At 34.6% G+C, this 9,602-nt stretch overlaps 1 protein-coding gene and 1 long non-coding RNA gene across 6 annotated transcripts in view; one reads left to right on the top strand and one right to left on the bottom strand.

Moving 5' to 3' along the window:
* LOC106876806 (uncharacterized) overlaps positions 1 to 9,602 on the bottom strand; it is a 119,250-nt gene that overhangs the window by 17,945 nt on the left and 91,703 nt on the right. The gene's annotated exons all lie outside the window — the stretch shown is intronic.
* LOC128248327 (uncharacterized) lies at positions 1,943 to 6,689 on the top strand. Its single transcript, XR_008264562.1, has 3 exons — positions 1,943 to 2,262; positions 4,218 to 4,337; positions 6,606 to 6,689. It is a non-coding gene; the product is annotated as an uncharacterized LOC128248327 (long non-coding RNA).

Here is a 9,602-nt window from a genome sequence, read left to right as displayed (position 1 = left end):
ATATATATATATATATATATATATATATATATTAAAATCAAAGAGTATCTGTGTGTAGATATGTAAAAGAAAAATAGAAAATGCCTACGTGTATGTATGTGAGAGAAAGACAGAAAGACTAGCTATTGTACACACACATATTCTAATTAGTCCTATTCGTTACACTATTCTACTAGTTACAATAAAGTTAATCCCATTAGTTAGTATATAAAACAAACAAATAAATCAACCCATTGACTAATATTGATGTGTAAACCGGAGTTCTAGAGGCAAGGCAGTATCATGCCTCCATTCCATTGTAAGAGTTGCATAACCTATTGATTGGACACAGGCTATCAATAAAGACTTTGTTTACAGTTAAGATATGGCTGTGTGATCTGGGATTTGATCCTGCTGTGTGGAACATTGGTTAAATGTCTTCTACAATAGCTTTGGCTTGACTAAAGCCTTCAGAGTGAGATTTGATAGACACAAGCTGTCAAAGCTGTATGTATGTATGTATGTACGTACGTACGTATGTATGTCTTTATTCAGTTTTATTTCAAGATTTCTTGCCAATGGAGAAAGAGCTGGTTTTTAACCTGGATCCAAGGCTCCTTCATTGGAATTTCAACATCAAAAACAAGCTATTTTTGTATGTATGTATATGTGCAGATTTGTAAGTTTTGTTTTATGTATGTGTTCTCATGCATATACCTGCATATCTAGACATGCTCATATATACTTAAATGATAAAGTTCTGGAAAGTTTTACAGATTTTTTACAGTTCCAGTGATGGAATGGACCTGTAGTCTTCGAATCAGCTTTCTCTTTTCTGGTTTTAAGAAGCCAAATTTCTCAAGATTGATATTTAGGCAGTGTGTTACATAACCCCGTGCCCCAATAATTACAGGTATAAACCTGAATTTGTAATCTGGATAGAATAACTGCATGTATGCATGTATGTATGTATGTATGTATATATACAGGGTGTCCACAAGGTCTGGGTACATGGAGTAAACAAAATAACATAAACAATTAAATATAAGAAATAATAATTTCTTAAAGTATGTGTTAATCCCCATGTACCCAGACTTTGTGGACATCCTGCAAATATGTAGGCACGCATACATATCCATTTGCTTCAGATGCCTCCCTTTTGTGCTTCATCAACTTCATTCTTCCCCTTGCTGATGTTGCTAAAACAAATATTCGAAGTACTGAAGTAGATATATAATCAGCTAAAACCATTAAAGGTAGTAGCCCTTTCCCCTTGCCCCTGTGTGGCTGCATTCCAATGATTGAAACCAGTAAAAAGGATAGAAGTAAGAATATGTCAGGGAAATCCTCTTGAAGCTATGGTATGGTCAGTTTGAAAATAGGGGTGGCTAAGTCAACAAAGCACTTGTCAGTTTTACAACTGTTTGCATGTCTGTGTGGTTAAGAAGCTTCCTTTGTTATGTAATTTTGGGTCCAGTCCTACTGTGTGGCACCTTGGGCAAGTGCTTTCTGTTACAGCCCTGGACTGACCAATGCTGACCAGTGAGTGAATTTGGTAGATGAAAAACTTGTGGAGTCCATCATATATATATATATATATACAGTAATCCCTCACCATATCGTGCACTCAGTACATCGCAGATTTTTCTGGCTAATATATGTAAATTTATATTGTGGACTCCTCAGTATATCACGGGGGTTTCTGCAGTCATAGGTATTTATATTTTTTTAGATTTTAATTATTTCTGTGGGAGGTTTTGGAATGTAACACTTGTGATAGTCGAGGAATTACTGTGTATACATACATACATACACACACACACACACACACACACACATATATATATATGGTCCAAAATGCTACAAAAATATAAAAGACAGATAGCAGAGGGAACAACAAACAGGATGTATTAGTTTGACAGTTAGAAAAATGGAAGAAGTCTTTGATGTTTCAAGTCTATGTTCTCCTGCAGAAAGGAACAAGGGGAGAAAACAGTTGGAAAGAGGTAAAAAAAATGGAGAGAAAAAAAGAATGTGTCTATACACACACACACACACACACGTGTGTATGTGTGTGTGTCGACACATAAAAAACTATATATCATACAACTAAGTGGACAGGCACAATGATACTTGAATCTGTTGGCCATAAAAACAGCGTAACACTTGCAGATCATATTTCAAATGTGGGTGTTTCACAGAGAAGGTTAACGTTCTGTCAATTTGGACAGCTATGTGTATGTAAGATATTCTACCAAACCATGGAAATGATGTAGAGTGGGCGTACGGGTATATGTATACTTCTCAATTTCCATTTTGTTTTGTCTTGTATATGTGTTTTCAATATCTAATTATAAAGACATTTATTATTAGCTTTCCTTTGTCAAGTTTCTATTCATAAAAAAAATTACTTGTTTATTTATTATAATCGCACATGCATATTTTATTCACTTCTCATAATAAAACCACATAATATAGATTAATTTATTGTATACTATACAGTAAGAGCAAGTGGCTCAATATTCTGATTGGATCATTGAAAGTTAAGGGTTGGGAGTGGCCACAGGGTGGTTTTGTGAAGAACAGAATAAGGTAATGTGAGGTTAGGTTGTATGAAGCCATATGTGTGTGGTTACCTACCCTCTCACCAACTGTTACACACAGAGAAGAGAGGGGTGGGAGCGAACTTGCCATTTGTATTTTATTACTCATTGTTATCAGAAAATCATTTTGCGTTGCGAGTATTCTTTATAATTGATGCTAGATATTCAAATACAAAAATTTACTATTAGTAATATTGGCCAGTGTAACATATGAGTGGGGAAATACAGGAGAAGCATAAAATACTAAGGATGGAAATATGATGGTACATAACTTGCTGCTAGGACTGGATTTAGATGAAAAGGGGCCCTAAGTCTATTCACGTGCGAGGATCCTTCTCAAAAGGCCTAAGGCAATGTCAAAAATATTATACACTTTGGCTGGAAACCTCTAGATTCTGAGGCTTTAGATTCCAGCCCTGCCAAGCCTGAAGGTAAATCTAGAATTGTCTAACCCCATCAGAATGTGACATTATCCAAATGGAGAGCAGTTTCAGCTAGAAACATATTATTTTGCAATGTCAGATATCCTTAATTTTATATGTATAAGTGTATGTATGCACTGTGCATATATCACTAGTGCTTGCACCATAGCAAAAGCAAGCAGTATACTGCGAGGTGGTTGGTGTTAGGAAGGACATTCAGCTGTAGAAACTGTGCCAAAGCAGACAGTGGAACTTGGTGCAGTCCTCTAGTTCATCAGTTGATGTTGAGCCATCCAACCCCTGCCAACAAGGTAAAAAGGGACATTAAATGATGATGTTTACACACACACACTCATATATGCATATACATACATATATATATATATATATATATATATATATATATATATATATATATATATATATATATATAAGGATATATGTATATATATCATCATCATCATTTAGCGCCTGCTTTCCATGCTGGCATGGGTTCTTTTTAGTTGAGAGACACCTGTTGTTATTTTCTTGTTATTTGCATTTGTAATTGTGTATCATGTTCTCTGTTTTTTTTTGTCTTTGCTGTTGTACACATTCGCTTGCTTTCTCCCCCAAAATTTAATGCACATAGCTTAGATTCTTGGGGGCAGCCAGATTTGAACAGTCTCAAGTGTAACTGCCTGAAACTGTAAGGATAATTTGGTAACTTGACTGATGAGAGGAGGCTGCGAATGACCCATCCTTGTTTTTTCCTGTCCATCTTTGCATCATCTATCTGTCCAGATGTTTTATTGTTGTCTGTTGTGTTCTTGTTATATATATATATATATATCCAAATGGAGGGCAGTTTCAGCTAGAAACATGTTATTTTGCAATGTCAGATACCCTTAATTTTATATGTATAAGTGTATGTATGCACTGTGCATATATCACTAGTGCTTGCACCATAGCAAAAGCAAGCGTTAGGAAGGGCATCCAGCTGTAGAAACTCTGCCAAATTAGATTGGAGTCTGGTGTTGCCATCCGGTTTCACCACTCCTCAGTCAAATCGTCCAACCCATGCTAGCATGGAAGGCGGACGTTAAACGATGATGATGATGATGATATATATATATATATATAAAATGTCAACTTAGCCTTTCATTCTTTCAGGGTCATTAAAATATCAGTCCTGTACTGTGATTCTTCTCTCTTTTCTTTCTTTTCTAAAAAGTTGGTGATGGTCATATCTGGAAAGGGATGGGTTCTGTCATGCCTAAAAATGCCCAAAATATGCTGGGTGTCATGATGGCATCTCTATGACGCTGTTAGGCCTTGAGGGCACAGAGCCAAGGTAAGACCTAACAAATATCCTTGATTGAAATTATTTCTCTCATAGAATTTAACAGAAAGCTTACAATGCAAACTAAAGAATAATTAATTCCTCATACTTCGGGTAAAAAAAAACCCTTCAAAAAAGGAAAACAGTTATAGAAATATTAATAGTTTATCATTCATTGCTACTGATATTTTTTTTAATGCTTTCCTCTGTTGATTGGTTTCATACCTAAAGGGTAATAAATTCTTAAATGATGCATTCTACATTTTTAAGAAACATTCCCTCAAACTATATTTTCTTATAGCACAATGTTTTGAGCAAAAAAACTAAACTCATGTAGCATAAGAAAATAAGAAATAAAATATAAAAAAAAACAATTTGTTTTTGGTAAAATATAACCTGATGTCCTTGGTAAATGTATGAACAACACAACATCTCATTGTTTTTCTTTTAATACACAGACCAAGACTTAATGCATATATCAAACCAGAAAGCAATCCATCAATATTTATCTAAAGCAAATTAAAATAGACAAGAAATACTTTCAAAAAATTTACATTTAATTAGTTTACTGTGTCAAGAATTCTAATGCCTGATTTATTATTAGTACTTCTTTAAATGTCTCTTACTTTGGAGAAAAAAATAAGAATTGATAGGTAATGAATTTTCATACACATTTCATCTATCTATACACACATATAGATCTCTCCCTCTCTTGTATACACACACACATCATTGACTTCTAACTTCCATCTTTCATGCTTGCGTGGGTTGGACAATGTGTGTGTGTGTGTATGCGCCCATACACACATACACCTTTTGTTAAGAAGAGATGCATATATCATTGAAGTATTGTTTAACAGGTGGGTACATTTCTTGTTGCTAACCCTTACCTGTTTTTCAAGTAAGGGATCTCTTTATTTCACATGTCTTTGAAAGTGCAAAGCCAACAAATAACTTGTTGATGGCAGATGTGATAGCAACATCACCACCTGTAGCTGAGTGATTTTCAGAGAAGAGCAAATGTAAACAAACACAAAGACTCACTCACTCTCACCCATTCACTCACTCACACACAAACTCCCCCTCTCTCTCTCACATGCACACACATGTATATCTATGCTGGGTTTCTGTCAGTTTCTGTCTGAATACCAACTCAACTCTTGAGGCATTGGTTGGCCCATGGTTAAAATAGATGTTTGTCCATGGCGCTGCACACTGGGATTGAACCTGACCCTGAAACCATGTGATTGGGAAACAAACTTTAACCACACAGCCCCTCTCTCTCTTTCAATGTACGTGTGTATAATACATACATGCATGCATACATACGTATTAATGCTTGTTTTTATTTTACATTAATCTGATGGGCAATCTGATAATGGCTTAGCTGGGTGAAACTTCGAAGTCACTGTGAATAACATACTTGTATAAGAATAACATATATATATATATATATATAAATACACATATGTATATATGCATACATACAAATACACGCATGTACGTATGCGTACATACATATATATATAAATACACACATGTACGTATGCGTACATACATATATATATAGATACACACATGTACATATGCATACATACATATAAATACATGCATGTACGTATGCATACATACATATAAATACTCAAGTATATATACATACACTTCCCCCCACCGCCCACACTTATATACATATCTATCTAGCTATATACTTATACACGTTTAAATATTACTTAGCTTTCAGTTACGAAGTCATTAATTCTTTATAGCACTCTACATGATATCGTGACTTTACCTGATATTCAAACACTCCCTCACCGACCAGTGCGGAATAAAAAAAAAAAATCATGCTGATATAAATTGCTAACTCTGAAGGACATTATATAGACCTAGGCCTGCATAAAAACAAACAAACAACCCTCCCCCCCACCAACCTCTCCCGTGAAGATATTGCAATAATAAAATTATAATTGAGACAGAGAGTTTATATTGTAGGAGAGGTGCTGTTTCAGTCCTTTAATAAAGTACGTACAATTTACAGCATATTTCGGAACATAACATCTGTACGTTAATTATTTCTGTATGCAAATCATAACCCACTTGTTATTAAAATAAGTAAATAAATAAATACATAAATAATGTCACGGTGAAGTTTAAAATTACTAACCAACAATAAATCAGAAAATAAAATTTAAAAAAAGAATAATTTTTTTAAAATCAAAACAATCCACAACCTTGAAATACTAAACTCATGAAATGTGTAATTTTTTTTACTAAATACAGAGAAACAAACAAACATGTTGCTATTTAAAGAAGAAGCAAAACAGATTTTTAAGATTGTGGAAGTAGTGAGATTGCTTTGAGCTGAATGTATTAAAAAATGTTGTTTTTCTAAATAAAATATTTTTTTTTTATGTATATTTTGTTTTGAGTTTATATTTTTACAGGATTTGTCATGTTATTTCTGACAACTCTACACACTTTTCATGTATTAGGGAAACTACAGAAATGGTCTTACACCAACTGTGGAACTAACAATGCATTAACCACAGTAACTACAACACTTCCTGCAACACAACTATCATAGCTCCTACAATGAATTATAGTGAAACCATTACAACACCTTCTCCTACACTGTTACCACAATTTCAATAACACAGTCTTTTTCTGACACATCACTACGATAGCTTCCACAGGTGCAAGAGTGGCTGTGTGGTAAGAAGCTTGCTTCCTAACCATATGGTTCTGGGTTGTGTCCCACCTTAGGTAAGTGTCGTCTCCTATAGCTTTGGGCTGACCAAAGCCTTGTGAGGGAATTTGGTAAACGGAAACTGAAAGAAGTCTGTAGTATGTATATATATATACACACACTTACCTCTCTTACACATAATCTTTTTACTAAGGGACTAATAGACTTGACACTGTTCAGAATTTGGTGTATACTCAAAGCAATGACTAGTATCATTACGAAACCGGTATGCTTATAAATCTCTTTAATAACTCACAATAATGACTTTTATTACCTTTATTCCTACCTGAGTTCATCTAATTGTATATATATATCATTACTTTTCATAAAAAGCCTTACCTTCTTTTTGATTTCAAATGTGCATTTTCTCTTATTTTTCTGCTTACTTTCCCCTTATATTTCCACGTATAGTTTCTATTTTGTTTTTTTAACATATTTCTATTATATATATATATATATATATATATATATATATATATATTCAAATTTAGGGAATGGAGTAGGTAAACTCCAGGCTACATATGTTTCCTAGCTAGCAGAACTTCATAAGGAGTAATTACTCAATGAGGGTACTCTGCTAGCTACCCATCAAATCAAAGATACCTTAGTAAAATGAATGAATGTTACATTGTCATCAAGGGATTCCATGTTAACTTGTGGGAGTTTTGATTGAAAATGCGTGGAAAGCACAGAGTCTACACACACACACACACACACACACTGTCTTACCCATTCTCTATCTCCCATTCTCCCATACACTTTGCAACCACACTCCTAGTTCTTTTCTTCTTTTATTTCTACTAACCTCATATCTTGAAGACCCACACAATAGCCTCATCATCAGGAGGTTATAAGAAGTAGTACAGAGCTGATCTCAGGATATGGTATTCAATGATGGAGATGACAAAGGACTACAACGAATGGCAAGATTCTGTACTGCTGGGAGGGCCATCTGACTCACGCAATAAATGGATATAAACAGTAATAATAATAATGATAATACTTTCTACTGTAGACACAATGCCTGAAATATTGGGGAAGGGGGCAAGTCAATTAGTTTGACCCCAGTGCTAAACTGGTATTCATTTTATGGACCTTGAAAGGATGAAAGGCAAAGCTGACCTCAGCAGAAGTTGAACTCAATGTAAAGTCAGAAGAAATGCCACTAAGCATTTTGTCCTGTGTGCTAACGACCCTGATGATGGTGGTGGAGATGGTGATGAAAGTGATATGATAATGACAATCCGTTTCAGATTGGCTTTACAGCTTCTAGTGTGTGAACTGTACCTCAGTATAGTACTTCTGTACAGACAGAGTATTAGAGAGAGGAGAGAGTGGGGAGAGAGAGACGAGAGAGAAAGAGAGTGTGAGACAGAGAATTAAAAAAAACTGTCAGAAAATCAACACAACCATGAAGTTTGGAATACAGAATGTCAAATTAAACCATCGGCTGCTACGTCAGAAACTAAATTAATGTGCCGACCATTTGAAAGTCTTGTGTACTTAAAAACTTGAAACTACATCACATTACCAGTTAGAATATATATCATTAATCTTTATTTCAAACCGTTAAGATAGCTATCATATGACCGACTATAATTGAAAATTAAAATAAAATCAATAGCTAGGTCTATAACATTAAAAATCACACACACAAAAAACAAAATAAAACAAAAAGGCAACAAAAACAGAGGAGACATTAGAATAAAGAATCCATGAATGAGAAAATGGTATGAAGTTAAACCCAGTGAAAATACAAAAGAAATTTAGATTTCCAGCAGAACTGGGAACATACTTTGTTATACCAAGCAAGTCTAATTTTTAGGGTCTCTGTTGGTCAAGGCTGGTCCTGCATCAGCCCAATTATGTGCTCAGGTTTGGTCCAAGGGTTTTTTGAGGAAGACTGGTAGTTAGTCTAGATGCAAGACTTCTTTCTCCACACTACTGGTCAGGTATCTTCTACTATACACCTAGACTGACCAAAGCTCTGTGAATGAATTTCGTAACTGAAAGAATATATGTATATACATATATATCTATATCTATGTGTGCATCTTGGTGTTTGTGTTTGTTTCCACTGCCACTTGATGTCTGGTGTTGGTTTGTGTATGTCCCTGTAACTTAGCTTCAGCCAAAAGTACCAGACTTGATAAAAAAAAAAAAATAAAAAAAGCAATGGTGTTGATTTGTTTAACTAAACCCTTCAAGGTGGTGTCCCAGCATGGCTGCAGTCCAATGACTGGAACAGGGTAAAATAGAAAAGATAAAGTAAATAATTGAATAATAGCAGCTATTTGCTGGGGGCGGGGGGTAGACAGAGAAGGGGAAAGAAGCGATGGAACTAGTAAGAAATAAATGTTCTCTAATTACACATCAGGTATTTAAGCATGGATGTTTAAAAGTGTCTTGCCCGAGGGATATACAGACACACAGAATCTGTAGTGAGCAAATAAAAATAATTAATTTTTGCCTCCCATATTTGTGTGCCGAGACAAAAATAATTATATTTTCATCTTTAGTAATAAATAGTT

This window comes from Octopus bimaculoides, chromosome 7 (genome assembly GCF_001194135.2).
Source record: "Octopus bimaculoides isolate UCB-OBI-ISO-001 chromosome 7, ASM119413v2, whole genome shotgun sequence".
In the NCBI taxonomy this organism is placed as follows: domain Eukaryota; kingdom Metazoa; phylum Mollusca; class Cephalopoda; order Octopoda; family Octopodidae; genus Octopus; species Octopus bimaculoides.
This window is presented reverse-complemented; position numbering and strand designations above follow the sequence as displayed.